This window comes from Notolepis coatsorum (genome assembly GCF_963971535.1).
Source record: "Notolepis coatsorum genome assembly, chromosome: 19".
Classification (NCBI taxonomy): Eukaryota; Metazoa; Chordata; class Actinopteri; order Aulopiformes; family Paralepididae; genus Notolepis; species Notolepis coatsorum.
Window position 1 is genome coordinate 57,339,694 of NC_140183.1, and position 10,106 is coordinate 57,349,799.

Consider the following 10,106-nt stretch of genomic DNA (forward strand, 5'->3'; position numbering starts at 1 on the left):
GGATATATTGTGTACAGAGATGACAAACCATTTATTGTATGACTATCCTGAATATACATGATCAAACGTAGCATAACCTTAATAGGCCCCGTTATTGCCATATCAAACAAAATACCACTGTTTATTGCACTAATATATTGTTCGTTTAGCCAGTTATGACTATTATTAGATTCGATTATTTATACAATGGCCAGTACCATCATGCTCTTATTGTTCCCTTGTCAACTTTGTAACCTTTTCTATTTTTTTCGTCAAATTTCAAAACGCATTTAATTAAACTCAAATCTGCTCCCGAACCTGGCGGATCTCAGAACTACCCCGTGACTCCCCACAGACCCTTGAGAGCTCACCACGCCCACTCTACATCCTCACATCTATCACCAGCGTGAGCGTGTTGCTTTTCAATGCTTTTGAATGTCACAAACACCCGAATTATCATCACAAAATCAGGGGAAATGGCCTAGTGTCGCGGTGCCAATAGCCTATTTGAATGACTGTCACGGAGCCATGCTCATGTAAATCACTTGGATTCATGCATCTCAATACAATTCACTAGGCTCTATCACTGAACATTGGCACCCGAGCTGTTTCAATTGTCTTCGACCAGATGCTTCTGAAAGTCACACAATTATCATCACAAAATCACGTCGGTTACTGTTGTTTTAGCAATTAAACATCGCCACGGGGTGTGGTGTTTCCCCCCCCTACGTTTGGAACATATGGACCCAATCATAGGTGCTTAAAAAAATAGTTACATAGATTGTACCGAAATGTATCAGGCAGTGATTAGTGCTCATACTGTATGAACAACACAATATGAGGGACAAGTTAGGACTTGAGGATGAAGGATGGATTATGAGTGGGTGGAGGAACACAAGAGGGTGAGTTTACAAATCTGGAGGGACCACATGTTCCCCAAATTTACAGTAGAATAAAAGGTTATACTAGTGCTTACCAACTGTTAGTCTGCAACACTACTATCACCGACATCTAAGAAGGGAGATCCCCCCTTGAATGGCCCTTCTAAGGTTTCTCTCCTCCACACTGCCTGTGGAGCATTTTTCCCTATTGTTAGGTTTTAGTGAGTTTTTCCTTACCTTCGCGTGGGGTATGTCTGGGAGTGCTTGCATTCTTTCATTTATTTTTAATTTTGTGTAAGTGGTCTTTTTTTGTTCAAATAAGTGTTAAATAGCTTTACAGTCTGACAGTCACCACTGACAGTGGTGCAGTCCTAATATGGGAACTGGTAACACGCCACGCCACGTGCACGCGCACGCGCGGGTACGTGCATGCGCACAGAACTGATTTATACACACACGCACACACGCACACACACACACACACAAGTGCATATACGCAAGTGCAATCTTTCTATCATACAAGCTCTTCTTGCTCTCTATTTATTTTTTGTGTGAATGTGCACACACACACACACAAGTGCATATACGCAAGTGCAATCTTTCTATCATACAAGCTCTTCTTGCTCTCTATTTATTTTTTGTGTGAATGTGCACGTGGAAAGCTGGCGCGCAGCACAGACGCTTGATTCAATATCATAAGCAGGTAGACCCCCATCACGAATTCCGAGCCACATTAGTATTCACCTCCACTGCCTGTGTCACACAGAATGAAGGGGGAGATGCATTCAGATAGCCAACACCCAGACACTTAGTCTACCTGCGCTTTTTGTTATGTAAAACGGTGACCGGGTACTTAGTCACAATGAATGGATACAGCGCATTTTTGTGTGCGCGTACACGCGAGTACACATCCGTGCGCGATCGCGCGTACTTCTGCCTCAGTGATCTGGTAACACGGCGTGTAACCGGGTGTGACCGCGACTGCACCACTGACCACTGATATAGATGGCTTGGTCAGTAACATGGGTCTCCTAGTCCCTCCGCTCTGCAGGAAACAGACATTTATTTTTCTGGTATCCCATTCCACTTTACTCAGGAGACTCAGGACTATTTTTTTTTCTTTTTACTTAATTCATGAAATCTTGTCAAGACAGATTTGCTTACTGCACTGGCAGATCATATACTTGTTTGAATCACATAATTTGCTTAAAACTAGTTTTTGTTTCTTATTTTTGTCAGACCGTTTGTTTTCAGTGTGGAGTTCTCTCCTGGTTGCGTGAATACTTTCGGCAGCCAACTTGCCCTTCCGCGTTGCTCTGATTGGCCGAGCGCGCGCATGCCCATGAGCCGCGACGCGCTCCTCAGCCAGCTCCTCAGCCAGCTCCTCAGCCAGGCTCCGCTTAACGCAATTTATACAAATGGAAGTATTGATTACGCCGTAACGAATCAGTAAAAAAATATACCCTTAACTGGAATATGTTGTGCCTTTACACATATGTTGGATTATGTAATTGGTTTGTCATGACAAACCAATAAAAAATCGCGAATTAACCGGTGGCTACAACAACACACAGTAACTACATGCATCATTGTTTACAACTGGACACGGACGCGTTAAACAGCAATCAATTAATTTAATATAACAGTCCGGTTCTGTGTTTGTTTGTGTCTGTAGATTGTTGGTGAACAACTAACTTTAGGTTAGTTCAACGCGTCCGTGTCCAGTTGTAAACAATGATGCATGTAGTTACTGTGTGTTGTTGTAGCCACCGGTTAATTCACGATTTTTTATTGGTTTGTCTTGACAAACCAATTACATAATCCAACATATGTGTAAAGGCACAACATATTCCAGTTAAGGATATATCTTTTTAATGATTTGTTACGGCGTAATCAATACTTCCATTTGTATAAATTGCGCTAAGCGGAGCCGGGCTGAGGAGCTGGCTAAGGAGCTGGCTGAGGAGCGCGTCGCGGCTCGTGCGCGCGCTCTGCCAATCAGAGCAACGCGGAAGGGGCAAGTTGTTGGCTGCTGAAAGTATTCACGCCTCCTGGTTGGATGAAGTGTATTGTTTGTTTACTGAAGAGCAGAGGGACTGGATTTGACGTTGTGGACAGCGACTCCTACAGGTCGGTTTGGTGACGCCGGTGCGACGGAAGCAGGAAGTAGCAGGGGCAGCGTGAGTCTCCCACGCATTACTCCTCGCCACTGAGAGTTCGAGCTGCTGCGGTGAAAAGATGCGACAGCCAGGCTGCCTCCTTGTGTACCGGAGGCTTGAAGCCTTTTTACAACGCATCCGCGTTTCCGGGTTCCCGTTTTGCGCTCTGCGCTCTGATTGGCCAGGTCATGTGACATGAGCGCCAATCGTGGGACGGCAAGTTTCTACACTGGTTAAGCTTAGGCACTCTTCGAAGTTGGTTAAGGTTAGAGTTTGTCTTAGAGCATGGCGATAGAACGCCAGGTAGTTTGCAGGCTGTTCGATGCGGAAATGGGCAAACACGCTATTGGGCGCACATGTCACATGACCTGGCCAATCAGAGCGCCGGAAACGCGGATGCGTTGTAAAAAGGCTACACGCGTACCGGAGGGGACACGTGATGCAAGGCTTCTGTCCTCACTACAACTGACCTGTATCTAGCAACGTTCAAGAGAATTAGATATACGAAAATTGGGATGGGAGAAAAATTGAAAATGGGGAGAAAAAGTGGACAGAGGGACTGGAAGACCCATGTTACTGATCAAACACTCAGTGATGGCTGTCGGAATGTAGAGCTATTATTATAACATGTAGATAACTTATTTTAACAAATGAATACCACTTACAGCACCTTTAATATACTACTAAATTAACCATGATTGGATACAGTGTGAATTGAACTTGGAAAGTTGATCCAAGACTAAATTGGAGACAGATACACACATAGAGATTAGGGTTTGGTACCAGATGCACATGCTTCGGTTATTAGGCCTCCTATTGTGTCAGATAGATAGACACTGTTGTGATGATACATAAATTTTACTCCTAGTAGTCTGTCATCTATTAGTGCATTCACTTCATGACTCAGTAGTCTTTGGGCGATTGCCACCATTAGGCCTGCTATAGTGGCTAATGACCTTTACCCTTTAGGACTTGGCCTCTTTGTTGTCAATCCCATACATTCCTGGAACAAAGTTTGGATTGATTGGCTTGCAGGTAGATAACCTACAAGGATCCTCTATCTCTTCAATGATTGGTCAGGACTGATATCTACCATATAGTGCATTATTCATTAGTCTGCATTATTATTTAATAGGAATATTTTAAGTTTTTGATCTAGCTTCAAAGGGAAGCCAAATTGTGTCCAACTACATTTTGTCTGAATTGACAGATGAATGATATGACTGCTGGCCATTTTTAACTCCATGTTTTGAGGTGCGACTTCTCTGTTGAAGACGTAAAAAGGACTTTTGACCCCTGGTATTCCACAACAGTAGTGGGTCACAGTAGGTGTGTGTCACACAGGGACGTGTATATGCAGCAGCATAACAAGTCCAGTCCAGTTTACTGCACAAGCCAAATAACAGTAGTAATTGAATCTATGCCATATATCACGCACAGGTTTCTCACTCGTCAGGTCACGATGATCTGAGGTTCATCCTCTCTCTCTTGCACTGGACTTGTCGGGGGCTCTTATGATCATGTTTAGATTTGGCTCAAAATGGCCAGTGCTTTATTCAGTGCCAGCGCCGATGTGAACTCTATGTCACCTGTACTGCCTACTGGGATATACACTTTCAGGAGGGAGATGACAGGCATTGTATTAACTACAGCAGAGGATCTGACATGGTCAACACACATAGACACAGTCGTAAAAAAGGCGAAGCAGCGCCTCTACCACCTGAGACAGTTAAGGAAGTTCAGAGTATCGGGGAAGATACTCCAGTCCTTCTACTCCGGAGCTGTAGAGAGCATCTTGACTGGAAACATCACTGCCTGGTATGGAAACAGCACGGCACAGGACAAGAAGGCCCTACAGAGAGTGGTGCGCTCTGCCGAGCGTACCACGGGTATTGCACTACCTCCCCTGCAGGTTCTATACAACAAGAGGTGCAAATCCAGAGCCTGCAGAATAATGAAAGACCCTCACCACCCCAATAACAGCCTGTTCCAGCTGCTGAGGTCAGGCAGACGCCTGCGAACACCAGCTACTAGGACAGAGAGGCTTCGGCTCAGCTTCTTCCCCCAGGCCATCAGAGCCTTGAACAATGAACACTGAGGGTCACAGAACACTGAACTCTCCACACACAAGCACACATTAGCACACACACGACACGCACGCTGTGCACGCTCGCACACTAGCAGCCACTTTAACATGAGAAAGCACTCACTCATGCTGCACACGCCCACACTTATGGCCACAAAGGAAAGGTCACTTTAAAAATAGTATAGTAACAGTGTATTGCACTACCAAGGGACCTAGCATGTCCTTCATGCTCTGTAAATAACTATGTACAAATACCATGATGTCCCACTATGTTACCTGTTTATTGCACAATGTTGTTTATTGGATTCCATTATATGTTGTACTACTGTATTGCACATCGTTGCGGGCAAGACCACCCGCATTTCATTGTATACTTGTATGCCGTGACAAATAAAACTCTTGACTTGACTTGACTTGAGCAGCTAATACAGGATGGGGTTATATTGGAAGTCGGTGCTTTACTGACGTGTCAGTTACTTGGCTCAGAGAAGAAGGGAAGTGAAAGAGAGGCAAGCAGAACCATGAGGTTGTACAGTATATTGCTGACAGACAGAGAGACGCAGTTGTGTAAAACAACACACCTTCACTTTTGTCAGGTTTCTGTTTGAGATCCAGCTCAAGTTCTGTGTCTAGCTTTGTGTGAGACGACGTCGCTGGATGGGGTGAACGATTGTAACCTCCTGACCTGAGTCACATCTTTGTCAGATGGTGCCAGTCGGAGGACTGGGTTCTGTGGTCAGGTCCGTGTTGCCTCAACCCCCGCAGACTAGACACCCCTCCATTTTCACGAGTCAGTGAGGTTACTACAGTTAACAGTCTCTGGGTTGAAGGTTGCTGAACTGGATCAACGGTTTCGGAATTCTGTTTTTTTCCGGTGTGCGTTTGTGAGCATATCCCCCGTCATCTGGTTCTGAGTCATAGGTATAATCAGCTGACTGGGATTTGTGCAGTTACCCAGGGATGACATCACACCTGTTAGCGAGAATAGGCATTTTCTTTTTAGATGTGAAGCATCTCTATGACCGGCAGTGTCACTCGCTTGCTCACTCACTCACTCACTCACTCACTCACTCACTCACTCACTCACTCACTCACTCACTCACTCACTCAGGCCCCGTTTAGACGGAAACGCTAGCAGGTGAATCCGCAAAAATATTTTTTCAGATGTGCCTTTCGTTTATACGGAAACAGCGTTTTTACGGGGTGAAACCGTAAAAAAGTGAGACCACCTTCCAGGGTGGAATTCCTAGAAACGGTAAACCTTTGCGCTCTCGTCTAAACTGTCAAACCGCATAAAACAATGACGAAAGGGTCGTCAAGGCTCTCGTCGCGCCTACTGCTTACATCACAGGCATGCGCCAGTAGCCTAGACGCGTAAACAAAGCATGTCTGATTCTATCCATGGCGATCACCTGAAGGCTACATTGGCAGTACTTTTAAATACACAAGAATCTGTCCCGCGGCTATCACAACTATTATGACTGGACCCACTGTCTGTGAGTGACTCTGCTTTGGTCCAATCACATTCCCCACCCACACTCTGCGAATCAGAGGCAGAGTAGGGCGGGTCTTCACAGCACGTCATGTGACATATGCGCCAATCGTGTGACAGCAGGGCTCCGTTGTCTCGAGTTGTTACAGCCTCGTCTGCACGGAGAATTCCACCCCAAAACGCTTGTCTAAACGCAAAATTAAAAGTGAAACCGCAAGACGACTTTTTCGGTTTCTGTTCAGACTTCCATCCCAAAACGCTTGTCTAAACGTAGCCTCAGTTTATTTATATAGCACATTTCATAAACAGAGGCAAGTGCTTTTCAAAGTGCTTTACATGAAATAGATAAAAAGCACAACAAAGATTAAAAAGCATGAAATTCATGAAAATAATAAAAGTTACATTGCATTTTAGAGTCTAATTATTAGCAGTGATTATGTTTCAATTAAAGGTTGACATAAAAAAAAATTTGAAAGTAGCCAGAGTTGGGGCTGATCTAAGATCTTCTGGAAGTATATTTCAGCTATAATGACTGAATGCTGCTTCGCCATGTTTTGTTTTAATCCTAGGAACAGTTAGCAGACCAGTGCCGATTACCTAAGAAGTATGCGGGTGCATAGGGTCGAAGCAAGTCAGGTATCAATTTTGGCACAAGACAAGATTTATAGACAAGTAAGTATACATTTGAAGTAATTTCTATGACACACTGGTAGCCAATGCAGATACCTGAGAACTGGTGTAATACAGTGGCGGCTGGTCAATAGGGGCGCTAGAGCGCCGCCCTCCCTGGTTAAAAGAGAGAAGAAGATTTTTTTTAAGAGCCCTAGAAATCAAATAAACATGTTTAAAATGAATAATATTTACTCATTTTAAGTATGTTTGTGTTTCCAATGCACAATATAACGTTAATATATCAAATATAAATAATTGTTTTCATGAACAGGAAGTGACTGTCTGCTAGAGAATAATACTGCCTCTATACTTTCCATAGCCGCATTTCTCCTGGGCTAGACGCATAGCGTTCACAGTGGGCGTGCACTGGTTTCATCGCTGTACTGTCGCAGCCAATCAGTGCGTAATTCGCTGTGCGTTGAAATATGATGTATTATGATGGAAACCGGGCGCGTTTCCAAGCAATCTATTATCATCTAAGCAAGCAGCGTCAATAATTTCCGTAGCCGCATTTCTCGGAGACGCTCTCTGATTGGCCGACGTCAGTTTCTACACTGGGAAAGCCTAGCCACTCTTCATTCGAAGTAGGTTAAGGTAACGTTAGAGTTTGTCTTAGAGCGTGACGGCAAGTTCTTTCGACGGTTAAGCTTAGGCACTCTTTCAAAGTTGGTTAAGGTTAGAGTTTGTCTTAGAGCAGGGCGACAGGAACGCCAGGTAGTTTGCAGGCTGTTCGACGCGGAAATCGGCAAAGACACAGCTCGTCACTCACAGTACTTGTTGCCTAACTTTGCTAACAAGAAGCTATATATGGATGCAGTGGACATGGATGGACATCAACACAGTCTGGACAGTGGATATACTTTATCAAGCCCTTCTGCCTGCTGGACAGTGGTGCGTTTCAACTTAACAAGTGAGAGTTGCGATCTCTCTCTCTCTCTCTCTCTCTCTCTCTCTCTCTCTCTCTATGCTGTGTTGTTGTTGAACTAATTAATTTAGCTGCGGGGGGGCCATAATGACCCGGACAATGAATGGTAACTTGTTAAAAAGGACAAGATATACATAAGTGATTATTTTTGCATGGATCAGAGAGAGAGTGAGAGAGAGAGAGAGGGGGGGATAGGGAATAGAGAGAGAGAGAGAGAGAGAGAGAGAGAGAGAGAGAGAGAGAGAGAGAGAGAGAGAGAGAGAGAGAGAGAGAGAGATGTGCGCGTATAGGGCATATTGGAAGCGTGGCTGCATTTGACTGACTGTGATCATATATTGATTGATGGCAATGGTGATAGTTGTACCTACTTAAATATTCGCCAATGCGTGGTACATGTTTGCAAAATGTTTGGTATAGCGCCCCTCATGGAGAAGAATGCACCGGCCGCCACTGGTGTAATATGTTCAGCTTTCTTTGTTAGATCTCAAGCAGCAGGACTCTGAATGAGCTGTTGCTGCTTTTTTGAGAAGACTGGAATTTGTGGATTTGTTTTCCTAGGTCTTGTTTGGACATGTACCCTCTAATTGTTGTTATATATTTAAGATGATGATAATAGGCTGCTTTTAGTTTAATAAAATTAAATTTTTTTAGAAATCAACTCGGTAGATCATCCATATGTGTTGTTTTACAAAGTTTAAACATTGGGAAAGCATGAAACTGATCATCCGTCTAAACCTCATAACTATATTCGCCCTCTAATCTGTGTTGGTTTTTATCATCTCCTGAAAAGTTGGGTTTTTGGAGTTACAAGGTTTTCTTCCGCCAGCAACGTTTTGTTATTGACTTGCAGGCGTTAACATGTTGATTTCTGACTTGGTTTTTAGACTTTAAAGAAAGGGAATCCTTTCTTTCTTCAGCCTTTCTTCTTTAGTACCCAAGTCTTGTCTTTGTTCAGTTGGAGGACATTTTGGCACATCAAATCATTGATTTGGTCAATGCACAATTCAGTGCTGCATAGTTATGGTAAATGATCTTGTTATTTTGCATAATTAGGCCTAGCGGGAGGCAGGAGCATGTCGAGGTTGAATAAAATAGGCAGCAGAATTGATCCTTGAGGAACTCCACAGTTCGCCAAGATACAGTATCTAGTTGCCAATGGAAACAAAATAGTCCCTGTCTTGCAGATACAGTAGGACCGGAACCAATCAGATAAGACCATGTCGGAGAATCCAACTTAGTTTTCCAGTCTATCTAGTTCAGTAGTATTGAATGAACAGTGTCAAAAGCAGCTACTCATTGGATCCATGAGTCTCATCTTTACAGCAAAGCCCTATTCATGCAATCCTAAGACTGTTCATCACAGTATGCAGAAATTGGCAAATTTGTCATTCTTAAAAAAGTAAACAACATATTTGTATTGCATGCAAAAAAGTGCATGGTTCTGGCTCCAATATGCATGGAACTAGCATACATGTGGCTTGACTGTAAGGGGGACACTATTATGGTTCAAGCTAAATTCATGGTGAAATGTAGGGGGCTTCCAAAATCAAGGCACTACACCTTCATGTACAGCAACACGTGTTAATGAACAACAGAAAGAGGTGGGTTGGGATCAGAACAGACAACTTTTCCAACAGAAAAAGGGGTTGTGACTGTGACTGAAAACAATAACATCAGCTCAATCTTGCTTAAAATATAAGTACTAATCGATCACAGGAAAAAAGGTACATACTGTACGCTATGTTATAGCCATAAATGTACAATGTGTACATACATATTACAAATAAGTACATATATTACATATTCCAAAGAATCGTTTGTATTCCCCTGCTGGGGAACGAACCCAGGAGAGGCAATAGCCTTGCCCAAACCCTAACCCTAGCTTTATATCTGAACCATAATCGTTAAATGT